Here is a 13,025-nt window from a genome sequence, read left to right as displayed (position 1 = left end):
TGCATATTTTATCAATTATTAAAGCAAAGAAGATGGTGTCAAAATAGAATGTTTAAATTCTTTGGAAGATTAATGTTCTTGTAAAGTTAGTGAATGTGTTTCCTGTGGTGGACTGATAGTTGAAATAGTGTCTTTTTGACATTATTTGACGAAGAGGACATCCTAGAGTTTCTTCCTCTTCCTTTCATATGTTTTTGTAATTAGATAACTGCTAAATGTCATGGAAATAAGTGAATTGTTTCCTATGTGGTGGAAGGTCACTTGGTGCTCTGCAAATGCATTGAGCTGCCTGACTTCAAGGTGGGTTTTCTGTTTTATACTAGGGAATGAGCAGATAAGATTGAAGATGAAGTCGTGAAGCCTTTAGCCCAATAACTAAATTTCAACTTCACTTTTGCATGTCTTAATGTAATGCTTTGTTAGAACTGCATTAATTAAAATATTTGCAAATAGATTGTGCTTTTTTATTTGAGTTTAAGCCCAGATTCTTTGTTAATGTTTGGTTTTCAATTAACTGCCCTGATTTTGCAGTGGTTAAATCAATAGAACATGCTGTCCATCTAACTAATGTCTTGAGATAATTCTTCTATTCAGTAGGTGACTTTGTACTAATGAGAATCTACCTGAAAGCAAAGGGTCCTCATTGACTATTTGTTAGTAGGTTGGTGAGTATGGTCAGTAAACTAATAAATGATCTTCAAAAGCATAGTAATGAAAAAATATGTATTAACATAGGCCTACAGTGCAATTGATACCTGGCAGAGGATTACAAGTCTGTAATTTAATTGAGGCATTCTGGTGACATAAAAAAATTGCCACAATAATGCAGAGACCAGGCTGTTAGGCCTATGATCAACATTGACATGCAGTGTTACATGTTGAAGTGACAATGATGATTTAAAGGCATGGCAATTTTCATTGCAGATGATGTCGTACCATATGTGTTCATTTTCTTAAAGAAAAGGCTTGTCATCTAAACTTTAGTGGTATCAATTTCCCTTTAAATAGTGCGAGGAAAACCAATGTGCTTAATAAACATTATTTGAATTTACAATTAATTAGTCTTCAATATGCAATGTATCTATGCTTTATTTAGTACAACCCATTGTTGGTTCTCCTGGGTCCTAGAGGCCAGTTGAAGTGGCACCATTGCAGGCCTGGGACCCCAGTGTTGTCTCCTCAACCATGGTCATGTGTGGCCCAAGAAATAACTCACATTTAAAAAGAGTAGTAGCAAGCTATATCATTGATTTCAGTTTGAATCCATGTGATTGAGGATTTGCTCAATGATTTCACGAGTGATTCAAAAGTCATGAAGAGGAAGGTGAATTCCTGAATTAATGTTTGATTTAGCAAGTTGATCTCAATCAAGCTCTCTAGCCTGGGAAAGAAAGAATCAGGCACAGCAGTGTTTTATGATGCTATGCAAGTACAAAGCTTTTGTGATGTAAGTGATATTTATTATGATATTAGGAATAAAAGAAAATGCTTTCCTAACAATCTTTATGCCTTTCAACAAGAATTGTTTGTAATTGTTTAAGTTTTCCTTTCATGATGCATAAGACTTGTTGAAAGAGTGATTGTAGTGGTTGACAAGTGTAAATTTGTATTATGGGGTATTAATGCTGGTGGTGGCATTATCACCTGACAATGCTGTAGGATTTCGGTATGCAATTGAATATATTGAGGTGGACTCTCCACTCATTCACATCAGTAAAATCAGAGCAATCCAAGTAGAGTCAGGTGAACCAGTACAAATGATTGGAGAATTTTAAATGTGAGTTGTGCCCAAATGCACAATTTGAGTTTTCCATGTTCTTTTACATTGGCTCAAGATTCAATTTTCCTGAATCAAGCATGCTTACAAACCTAGCCATGCCCCCAGTGCAAAATTATAAGATTCAGCCAATTATGTAATCCATAGAATAGTTACAGCATAGAATAAGGGCATTCGACCTGTCATATCCATGCCTGGTTCCACTTCCCTGCTTTTCTCCATAGCCCTGCAAGTTTTTTCTCTTCAGATAATTATCAAAAACTCTTTTGAAAGCCATGATTGTATCTACCTGAATTAGTTGGTTTGGTAAGTCTGTTCAACTTTTCTTTATTCGTTCATGGTCACTGGCTAGGCCAGTATTTAATGTCCATCCCTAATTGCCCTCAGAGGGCATTTAAGAGTACTGTGGGTCCAGAGTCACATGGTCAAACCAGCTAAAGGACATTAATGAACCCGATGGATTTTTACAACAATCGGCAATATGGTCATCATCAGGCTTTTAATTCCAGATTTTTTATTGAATTCACCATCTGCCATGGTGGGGTTTGAACCCAGGTCCCCAGGGTCTCTGGAATATTAGCCAATACCACTACGCCATTGCCTCTTCATTGCCCATTTGAGTAGAGAGATGGAGCCTTGAATTAATGTCCCCTGAAAGACAACACCTCTGACAGTGCAGTACTCCCTCAGTACTTCACTAAGAATGTCAGCCTAGATTACGTGCTCAGATTTCGCCGGTGGAACTTGAACCTATGAACCTCTGATTCAAAAGTACTATCTTTGAGCTATAGTTGACACCCACTAACTGAATCCAAGGGCTTTGACAACCATGGAAACTTCACATTCGTGGTTTGACATCAAAAACTAGATATTCCTCTTCACAGCAGGATAGGACTTCTGTCAGCCACTTTGGTACTACCACAAACTGGATTAAGAGTTATATCACATTGTTGGCAGGAACTTCATGGAATTCCTGCTGCCGAGAGAGAGCCTGCTAGTGCATTGGATAGAAATGTCATAAGAAGAGGCAACAAGGGATTTAAAAGCATTGGAGAGCCTTGAAAACAAAATGGTAAAATGCATTTTCAGCCTCAGATTTGGGGTAGGAACGGTGGGAGAGGAGGATGCAAATAGGCCCCTCCTAACCTGTCAAACTTTGGCAGGGTCTGTGAAGAGGATCAGGATGAGTGCACCTCAGCTGTTAGGTGAGATGCTGCACCCCTCAATTCTTTGGGCACCATGTTTCAATTTTAACTTTAACTTTACAGTTCTAGTTTTAAGGACATTCTCTGGGTGTACCTGCATCACATAGACTATGCTTAAGAAAAAAAATGGCTCACCATCACCTTCTCTTGGGTAATTAGGGATGGGCAATAAATGGTGGCCATGCCAATGACACCCACATCTCATGAATGGATAAAACAAAATAATGCTGTAAATTGGCATGAGCATTAGCATATGCCCCTCCTAATTTAACAAATTGTTTTTGATTATTTCAGTGATGGACCTGACAATTGGAGAAATGATCTTCAAAGATTCAAAGCTATAACATGATCTTTCTGTAATCAGACTTAGTTCCTAGTTGTTGATTTGAAAAGAATGACTAGTTTAGGTTGCAGAGAGTGGAAGCTAAGCAACAACTTGTCCTGCTATATACCTCAGGCACACAATAAGATTTGGAAAATTTAAAAAAATGTATACATAATTGCTTATACCCCACCCATCCAACAAGTTTCTTAAGTTAATATGCAGTAATATGTCAATTGTAGGTAGGGGTGCCAACTCTCCTGGAATGGCCGGGAATCTACTGGAATTGGCACCAATCTCCAAGTAGCCAAAGAAAACATTCCAGGAGATTTTAAAACAATGTTTTAAACAAATCAATCCCATAATTTGACATCAGCAACCATCAATAAGGCAAAAGAAGTTACAACTCCCGTCATCATGGGGCATTGCCACGTGGTGACATCACATCCACTGCAGCACGTCTAATCAGAAGTGAGATCCCAGCGAAACCAAGTTCCTGTACAGACTCCCTGTGGGGGGTGAACAATCGGCTTCTCTGTCCCTGGAGGAGCTAGCTTGGAAGCATGGTGATCTCCTAGAACCCATGGTCAGCGATTGAGATCAGCAGTCTGGAGTGGTTGACAACTCTCACTCCTCCAAAGTCCACAAATCCATCTCCTGTCTGGAGTCTCAAACTGTCAGGAAACTGCTGGTAGTCAGTGACTTGTCTCCCTTTCCCAGGCAAAAGGCCAACTAAGTGCTGGTGATGGAGAATGCATTGCTCCAGGTGACCCTGCAGGCTCCAAGTCATCTGGCAGAGGACAAGTCTCCTGTGGTGACCTTCGACCTGTGTCAGGAAGCTCAAAGAACAGGCTGAAGCGTTGCTGTTGATCAAATAGCACAGAGAACTGTCCCCCAGGATAAACCCATCAGCACATCCCAGGAAGACACTGCACGCTCTTATACTTGGGAAAAATACAACAGGCAGAGCAAACATCCACCAGGAAGCATCCTAATTATTTGTTTCTTGTATTAGCATACAATGAAAAAATAATGAATTAAAAATATCAGCAAGGAAAAAAAGGAAGGTTCATTATTTGTATTCAACCTTAAATTCACCATTAAACGATTTCTCCTGCTTATTCCCCAGAGATGTCACCTGTAGAACCCGCTCACGCCACTTTGCCATCATCTCCTGGAATATGTCCAGCCAGAGTTGGCAAGCCTAATTGTTGGGCATTTCACCTGGAATATTTTTTTATTAAACTTCATTAATTATGAATTAGTGAAAATTAGGGTCACTGGCGAGTTGTATTTAAATCTGTTGGTGCTTAAGCCCTGAATTAGAAGAATTGAGCCTTTTCAAGCTGCAACATTTTTTTTTACAAGCAGCAGTGAGCTGTTGCCTGCATTATCGACATGTTAAAATGGTGGGGTGGCTTAGCTGTTCAAAAACACTGCAAGTCTTTCATTCTCTGCACAAGCACAAAGCACATTCAGTAGCCCTTTTTCTGAATTGTGCTGACAATCAAATCAGGAAAATGTAATCCCTTCATTGTGAGTGGTTTCTGTTGGATAAGGGATGTTGTCATTACACGTAGTCTAGAGTTATTTGCTGGTTCTCAGGCTATTTCAAGATTAGAAAATATGCTGACAAAATGTAATAGTTATTTACCTGGATTTACATTGTTATTTAATCTTGAAGTTAAACAAAAATCCAGATATGAAACCTTATGTAATGATTCGCTTTGCCCGCTTTTCAGAAACTCCAATAAGACACAACTTGTGTAGTGCTTTTTTTTATAGGCTGAGACTTGTCAAAATAAACCAATCACAAAGATTGAAAATTTCTGTCTCATCGCACAGACATTTTTGCTGTATCTGTAAAATGGATATGGTTATTGTGGGAGCAGAAAAGACCCAAGCAGCAATGAAGCACAGCACATTTGCAATAACATGTCAGTACTGTAGAATGGTTATCTGTAAAATGAATCACTAAACCTTCTTTTGCCTTGTTTTAAATGTGTAACATTTAAGATTTGATTTTAACTATATGACCTGATCTTCATCTGATTGTGTGTGTGAAGACAATTTGGATTGAAATGATTCTCTGAGGCAGTTATTTGATTATATATTGTGGATAGAGGCTGCATTCATTCCATCTCATTCAATGAGAACTCTTGCATTGACCAACAAAGCAGTGCTACAATATAGTGTTTACAAGCCTCTTCGTGGCTTTGCCAATGTGTTAGCTGATCCTGGAACCAGTGTTCAGAGCATAACGTTCATTTTCAAGCATCCTTTTTAAGTGTCAATCATAGCTCAGTGTTCTGCTAAGAAGGTTGTTGGTTCATTGTCCTACACCAGAGACTTGAGCACATTAACGCAGGCTAACAAGTCAGTGTGGTACTGAGGGAATTCTGCAATGTCAGAGGTGTTCTCTCTCAAATACGGCCTTAAACTGAGATAAATTTGCTTTTTTGGGTGATTGTGGAGATGTCTTGGCAGATTTTTCCCCTCAACCAACATAACTAAAATAGATTTTTTGGTCAATTTATCATTGCTGTTTGTGGGATCCCTATATGTACAAGATGGTGCTGTGTTTTCATACATTATAACAGTAACTGTGGGCAGAATCTTCTGGTCCTGCTGGGAACAGGAATCGTGATGGGCAGGGATGCTTAATTTGGCAGGAGGCATAAAATGTGTTTCCTGACAGCGGGATAAACTGCCTGTTTGAATTTTGTTCTCCCGACTTTCAAGGCGGGTTATAAGTGAGCCACGCTTCCTGATGCACAATGTCGGGAACCCTATTTACACGTATTAGCATCTCAAGCATGGTCATTAAAAGGCTACCTCGCCGGAATTAAATTCACCCTCCAAATTAAGGTCCCCGCAAGCGAGCACTTAGAATGTTCATTTTCACAGTTGTATATAAGTGGCATGCATCTGGTGAGCTTCACCTCTTCCACAAGCTTTGAGGCCAGTGAATGCTGCTTTCGTCTTCTTGGACACTTTACATAACTTCACTCAAATAAAGTGCAGATAGTAAACGCTGCACCAAAGCTGGACACTGAAAGCAGGCTAAGCGGGAAGTTGGGGGGGTAGTGTGTCCAGGGAAGGAGATGGAGAGCCATCTGGAGAAGGGTGGGTGTGAAGGAATTCAGCTATAAATCCAGAGTTATAAGGGTGATTCTCCTATGAAATGGGGATTAAAAATTAAAATCAGAGTTCAACTGCTGGAAAAAGATTTAGAAGTTTATAAACATTCCTGGGCATAATTCTGTGCTCAAGGACAACAACATCCTGTAGCATAGGATATGGTATATCCTCTAATACAAGGCAGTGCTGAAAAACAGGAACATCACCTCAGCAAGGCATTAAGTGTAAGATACTACTGTCTAACAATGGATAACCTTAAGGATGACCCTAAATAACTTGACAACTGAATCCTGGAAATTGAGTGTAGTACCACGATCTGCACCTCTCAGTATCCTGATTGTTTGAAAATGTTGACTAAAGTTAAGGATGTTGATGTAAACAAAGGATTTTGTCCAGCATGAGTGCTCAACATGCTTCTGCTGGTTCAGCTTTTTTATGGTATAAATAAAGGAACCACGTAGCAGGAATTTTTGATTTGTTGGATTCAATGCAGTGTCTCTCAAGGCAAAAGCATAGCTGTTGTACAGTAGTAATCATAGTTCTCCCCTTAATTGGAATAGAGGTATGTTGCTGGACTTGGTAGCTGCCTCTCAGGGATTTAAGGTAAACTGCTTTAAGTATTGATGGATATCTTAAATATCTCTTTGTAACATTAATAAGACTTGGATTCTCTATTGGAAACACAATTATACTTTCTTTTCCTAGAACCATCAATGTTGCGATTACCCTCAAAAGTGAATTGCATGTTTGGTTCTTTAATAAACCTTTATATAATTTAGAAAATACCCCTGCATATTGACTCATCTGGGCCTCTGTATCCAAACTCAAACCTTTTTCCATATATCCTTCAGTGGAGATATACATTGTTGAAGAGAGATGCCTGGACCCTTATAATATCCAGGTTGCTAATAATCTAGCTAAAACTTTTTTAAAAGGCTATCTGGAAGATGCTAATATTCTTTGGTGGTTCCTTTTCTTCAGGAAGAGTTGGATCAGTTCCTCAGACCCATTTAAGTGCCTGTAGTGCCTGTGTGAGATGATCATCTCAGGAGTATGCCTGATCTAGAATAGTCCCAAAAAGGGGCTCGGATTATAATCCACTTCAGGGGAAGGGGGTTGACAAGAGCATCTGGTAAAGGGGTTGCAGGGGAAGAGATTGTCCTAGAGGGTGAGGCTGGTGGTGTCAATGGTGTAGTCCTGGGAAGAGAACTCAGAGTACTGGTGATGGGAGGGAACAGTCACAGTCAGAGGGGGGAATGCGGTGAGGTAGGATGGCAGGTCCAGGGTGAGTGTCTCGTAGGTGAAGGTCTCATGGGAGGGGGAGGCGGTCAGAAAGGGGGACTAGACAGGTGGCTCAGAGAAAGAGATGGGGACAGGGTCAGGATGGCATGAGGATGTGAACAGCTTTCGGCTCTGAGAGGAGGGAAGGGATGTGTAGGTGGATCGTAATAGGGTCCAGGGTGACAGAGGAGAGAGGAATGGTGATATTGGGTGGGTCTTGGGTGAAGGGGGAAAGTTGTTGGGTGACAGGGGGAAGGTGGAAAGTGGTGGAGCGAGTTTGGAATGTGATGTGCACTATTTTTAAAATCTGACCTTGTCCACGGAATTAGTCAGCCAGTGAGACCCCTCGAAGTGGGAGGAGGGTCTTTTCAAGTGGGTGAAATTCAAGGCTGACTAATTATGAGGCAACTGGATATCAACCATTATCAGTTGTGTCCTTGTCTCTGTGGTGAAGCTCATATGGCAGCCGACTCATGGGCCTCATAACATCGAAATCCCAGCCAAGGTCTGGAGCTGCTGCGTATTCTGTGCCACGTGCCATCTGCTGCAGCCAGAGGCAGTGATGAAGGGAGGGAGGTGGATGCCTCCAAGGGGCACAACTGGTGGACAGCAGCTCACTCCAGACTACAAAACCTCCATCCTCCCGGGTGAATGGTCATGGCTGACAAGGACTCGTGGTTGGTCTTTCTATGCTGCCAAGGCAGTGGTCTCTCTATAGGGTCTCAAGGGTAGTGGAGGCAAGCAGAATAGTGTCAGAGGAAGGCTTCTTGCATGTGGCAATCAACTAGATGAGGAGAAGGAGGGCTCATCACAAGTTGGCACAGGGCCAGGAAGAGCAAGGGCCTGAGCAGCAAGAGGCAACGGGGCCTCAAGAAGGTCAAGATGCTTCTGAACAGGGTCCACTGCAATGATGAGCATTGGCCTGACCATGAGTGTATTTCAGGTGGTGTTCTTCTCTAGAAATGAGTGAAGTCAATGCTGGAGGTGCCAAGTATATCCAGGGATGTGGTTGCTCACATCTGCCAGCTTCTTCAATACAAGCTGTGGCTGCAAAGACTCTGGAGGAGTAATACAGAGCTCCTGGCCTGCAATGAGTGAATGACTGTCTGGGTGCCATTTAAATATGACACCAGGACTTTGAACCCCATAAGGTAACGGCAGGACTGGCGACTTTGTACCCATCCAGCCACGAGATTCACTGTGCTCCTCGTGGATGCATAAGTAATGAGCTGAACAGCGGAAACTGCACGTGTTCTGCTGTCCTACTGCGCAGTGGGAATCACGCCAACTTTCCCGCCTGCCACAGGACTTAGGCTGGGATTTCCCGGCCCCTCTGTAGTGGGTCCCGCCATAGCAGATGCGATGAGCCATTCAAAAGTCCCAATTTGGTGGGACTGGAAAATTCTGACCTTAGACTCCAGAATGGAAGATTCCGACCTGTGGGCAGGGTTTTTCAAAGTTCACGGTGGGCTCCCTATAGGCTTCCCGGATAGTATGGACCCCTTTTATGGTCAATCCATGGCCTATGGAGGGGCCTCACGAGGACAATTGCTGCACCTAAGGTTCTGGTACTCCTGCTAGGATCTGCACCCCTCCGATCACCAGGGTGTACCTGCCTGGCTCTGGGATGACCTTGCAAGGGGCCCTCAGCCTGGAGGTTCTCATTCTTCTTGTATTCTGCTGCCAGCTTTCTGATCTTAGGTTCCTTCCCTCCCCCATTGAAATATATTTTTGTTGACTGTTTTTTAACTTATGTGTTGCTGATGTTTTCAAATGACAAAAGTTAGCCCTAGGAAAGATCTCCTGTTTATCAAACTTTGCCCTATAGTTCTTGTAAATCAGCAGTCCATCTTCAGGTATGTTGTACTGCAGAACTGAAACATTTGAACCGAGAGAAATGTTATGGTGGTTAGTTTGTATGCTACATGGAGGATGCACCTGGGCAGGTGTCCATAATACTGAGGGAAGCAAACTAACCAGCTGTATTTGACTTAAAACTTTCTGACCACATTAAAGATATGTGTCTGCCAAAAAGCTTTTACAAATGTTTTTTTCCCCCTCTAAAGTGCATGTCAAAGCAGGTTATTGCACGACATCATGATAGAAATATTTGCCTGCTCTTGTTCATGTTCCTTGGTGACAAATCGTCCCTGTTTAATAGACATATGAAATAATTAATACAATGTCTGATATAATTCTAGATGTATGAATTTATATGTAATTGTAACTTATACATATTTGTTGGCAATGTAACTGGCACATCTAACAAGTTAAACAGGAATTAGCTGCTTTGAGGCAAGAATCTTCTTGAATCATTGGAAGGAATTTCCACTTTTCCCCTTCTATTCAGTCAGATACCAATCCCCATGCTTTACTGATGCAGTGAAGGTAAGCATTTCTAGTCTCAATAACAGACAAGCATAACCAGTTATGTGACATAGCCAGACCTGACGGCACAGGGCAGTTTATAAACCATTCATTAACTGCAAGCTTCACTGATCCCCAAGTGCTACTCACTTGGCTTTCAAGAAGAATCTATTTGTGTATGGCATGTGGATCCTATCTTTTTTAAACCTAGATGTGTCAAAAATTGAAGACTCTAGGGAGACACTGTGATTAGAAGCAATTAGGATGTTGTCATTTGAGTCTAGTTTTTTTTCCCTGCTTGGTAAATTAAGATTTCTAAGTTAACTTCTAGTATTGTTATACACTGTCCTTTCCCCAACTCTAAAAGAATTAATTTTCTGGAGTACTCCTTCATTACTTCAGATTTTGTATTCTTTGGCTTAAATATTTGCCTCAGTATGCATTCAGATGTCACCTTCAACATTACTACAGACCAAGATTCCTGCTGGATTGAATCGATTGAAGGCCTGACTCTGGAACCACAGCACCTCATGTTTTCAGATCTACAGATCTTAGAACACAGTGTAAATGTGGACTCAGGACCCAAAAGGCAAAATCAAACTGGAAACAAGAGAAGAGAAATCAGTATCTTAAACTGGTGTCCCAATTGGTTGTCGCTGCAGGGCCAGTGCTAAAAATATTTTTAATGGCTACAAGCTCAATCAAATTTTTTCCTGCACTTGAGTCAAGACATCACAACACTAACGGATTGCTACTGACTTGGATCAGGTTCTGGAGGTGCTAGTGTGAATTAGCTTCCCAAATCCAAAGCAAACTCAGGAACAATTTGTTTTGAATCACTGGATGGAGTGTGCAACTTGTCGTCAATTACAAAGTCTGAAAATTAATGTAACACTTCATTTTTTTTCTTTGGATTTACTTTAAATGCCTGGCTTGCACTTGCAATTTGTTCTTCTCCCCTGCAGAAATGTCAGGCAGGCCCTCTACTAATGGCAGTTTAAACACGTCAAAGGGAGTGGCTTGGATATTACACTCTAATTCCCGCTTCTCTCCCCTGCTGTGAAGCATACAAGAACAGAAACTTGGTGGCTGCAGAGCCGCTGATATGAACAAAACTCCTGTTTTTATATTGAACTTCAATTCATAGCCTGAGCAAAAACGTTCTTTTAATAACTTGTCTTGCATGTAGTGAGTCTTGAAAAGAAATAGATGCATACAAACCTTAAAAATGTTCAAATCTTACTGTCTCAATGACTTGTAACTTCAGAACATGGGCAGTCAATTATCTCTGCAGCATTCCTACAAGCAGTATAGTGGTTATAGAAATTAAATTATAATTGCAGCCCATTTAATTCATTCAGTACCATTACTTTAGAAGTGTTACCCAGAAACTTTCACAGTATTGAAAAAGTAACACGTGGCTAAAATGTAGCCATCCTATATATATATAAGTGAAAGATGCCTGAATATCTGGTTTGTATATGTACTGTACACCAATAATTGGCTTGCAATTAATTTGCTGTCCTGTTTATTCCAGAATGGCTTTTAAAGACAGCATTGTCTTATAGTGGAGGTCGGGAAAGCTGCATGTTTAGAGTAAACATCGAGAGAGTTTAAACTAGTCAAGTGATTACCATGGTCATTTCACCGATTTAGTGCTGTGGAAGATGGTTGAAAAGTGCTGTTTGGCTGCCATCCTGTGTACAAACAAGAATGTTCTTAAATTCTCTTGTAATGAAGACTGCAGTGGAGAGGCAGTCTGCCACTAGGTTAGCTCCTCCACCTTATTTTTTTCAGAAACTAGAATTTCTGGAACATTGTCCCCTTTAATCTACTTTTAGAAAGAGTGTTGCGTGACAGGCTTGATTAAACTTTGAGCACAGTAAAGCCCTTCAGTGCTGCAAGGGTTTACCAGATTCAGTTAAATTCCCACTGGTCTTGGCTCTATCTGGATTAATCATGACCTTAATTGTAAAACCAGTTCAGTGGCAGGAAATTACACTTGCGGAAGCATATAGACTGGTCAGAAAAAGTGTGTTTACAAGGATTGGTTTCCCGTGCTTGAATCTATATTTACACTGAGAACTAATAAAAACAGATCAATGCGATTTAGTGGATATTGATCCAGTTTCTGTACTGTATCTTTCAAACAGCTGGCTGCCTAGTATACTAATCTTCCATACCAAGCACATTGTTGCCCTTTTGTAATATTCACATTATTTCTCTCACAGGGTTGCTTTGACTGGACAGAATTCAATCGAATCCTTTTAGAGGTGGTGTTCTGTTTAGTCAGCAATGAGCCACAACATTCCTGATTAGTTTGTATAGTCCAGTGCACATTACAGTTCATGTAGGAATCTCTCACTGCTGGGTGTGTCCGTATCAACATGAATGAGGAGACATAGGCAAAGTTACCCAGTGAGTTGATTTTTCATTAATTACTTTGGCTGTATCAAGTATGCTCTTGTCTCATAGACAGCATAAGCCACAGAAGTTTGTACTTAAGTGATTTGTATGTTTAGGACCACAAGAGTTATGCTGTTCAGTAGTTATCCATTTTAAAGTTGATTTCTTAAAATAGGCAGGCTTAATTGTTAAAACGGATGTTTGATTTGCATTAATGCTGAAGGTGAATCCTTTTTGTTGTTATTTACTGGTTATTTGAGTTAAGTTTTACTCTGTATGTTTTTCCAAGATTTGGCTCTGCCCTTTTGTTTGACTCATGATTATGAACCGGATTGTTTTCTTGATGTTGTACTGATAGGCCACTTTTTATAATATTTCTGATAAAGTAAACAATGGACCCTTGAAATCTATTTCTGTCTGCCAGTTCAATGTTAATATTCAGTAAAATTTCCTTTTAATTTGAGAATAAAATTTCTCTTGCTTTCCATATTTCCTGGCTCCCCTTTGAGCGTAAGAAATAGGAACA

At 40.7% G+C, this 13,025-nt stretch overlaps 1 protein-coding gene across 8 annotated transcripts in view; it reads left to right on the top strand.

Moving 5' to 3' along the window:
* si:ch211-285f17.1 (sickle tail protein) overlaps positions 1-13,025 on the top strand; it is a 587,788-nt gene that overhangs the window by 303,691 nt on the left and 271,072 nt on the right. The window contains exon 1 of one of the 8 annotated variants that reach the window (XM_041184088.1): positions 11,561-11,576. The exons of the other annotated variants lie outside the window; for them this stretch is intronic. The gene's annotated coding sequence lies outside the window, so the exon portion shown is untranslated. Of the gene's footprint in view, positions 1-11,560; positions 11,577-13,025 lie in introns of those variants that run through there. 8 annotated transcript variants of the gene reach the window in all.

Source organism: Carcharodon carcharias, chromosome 3, assembly GCF_017639515.1.
Source record: "Carcharodon carcharias isolate sCarCar2 chromosome 3, sCarCar2.pri, whole genome shotgun sequence".
NCBI classification, from domain to species: Eukaryota; Metazoa; Chordata; class Chondrichthyes; order Lamniformes; family Lamnidae; genus Carcharodon; species Carcharodon carcharias.
This window is presented reverse-complemented; position numbering and strand designations above follow the sequence as displayed.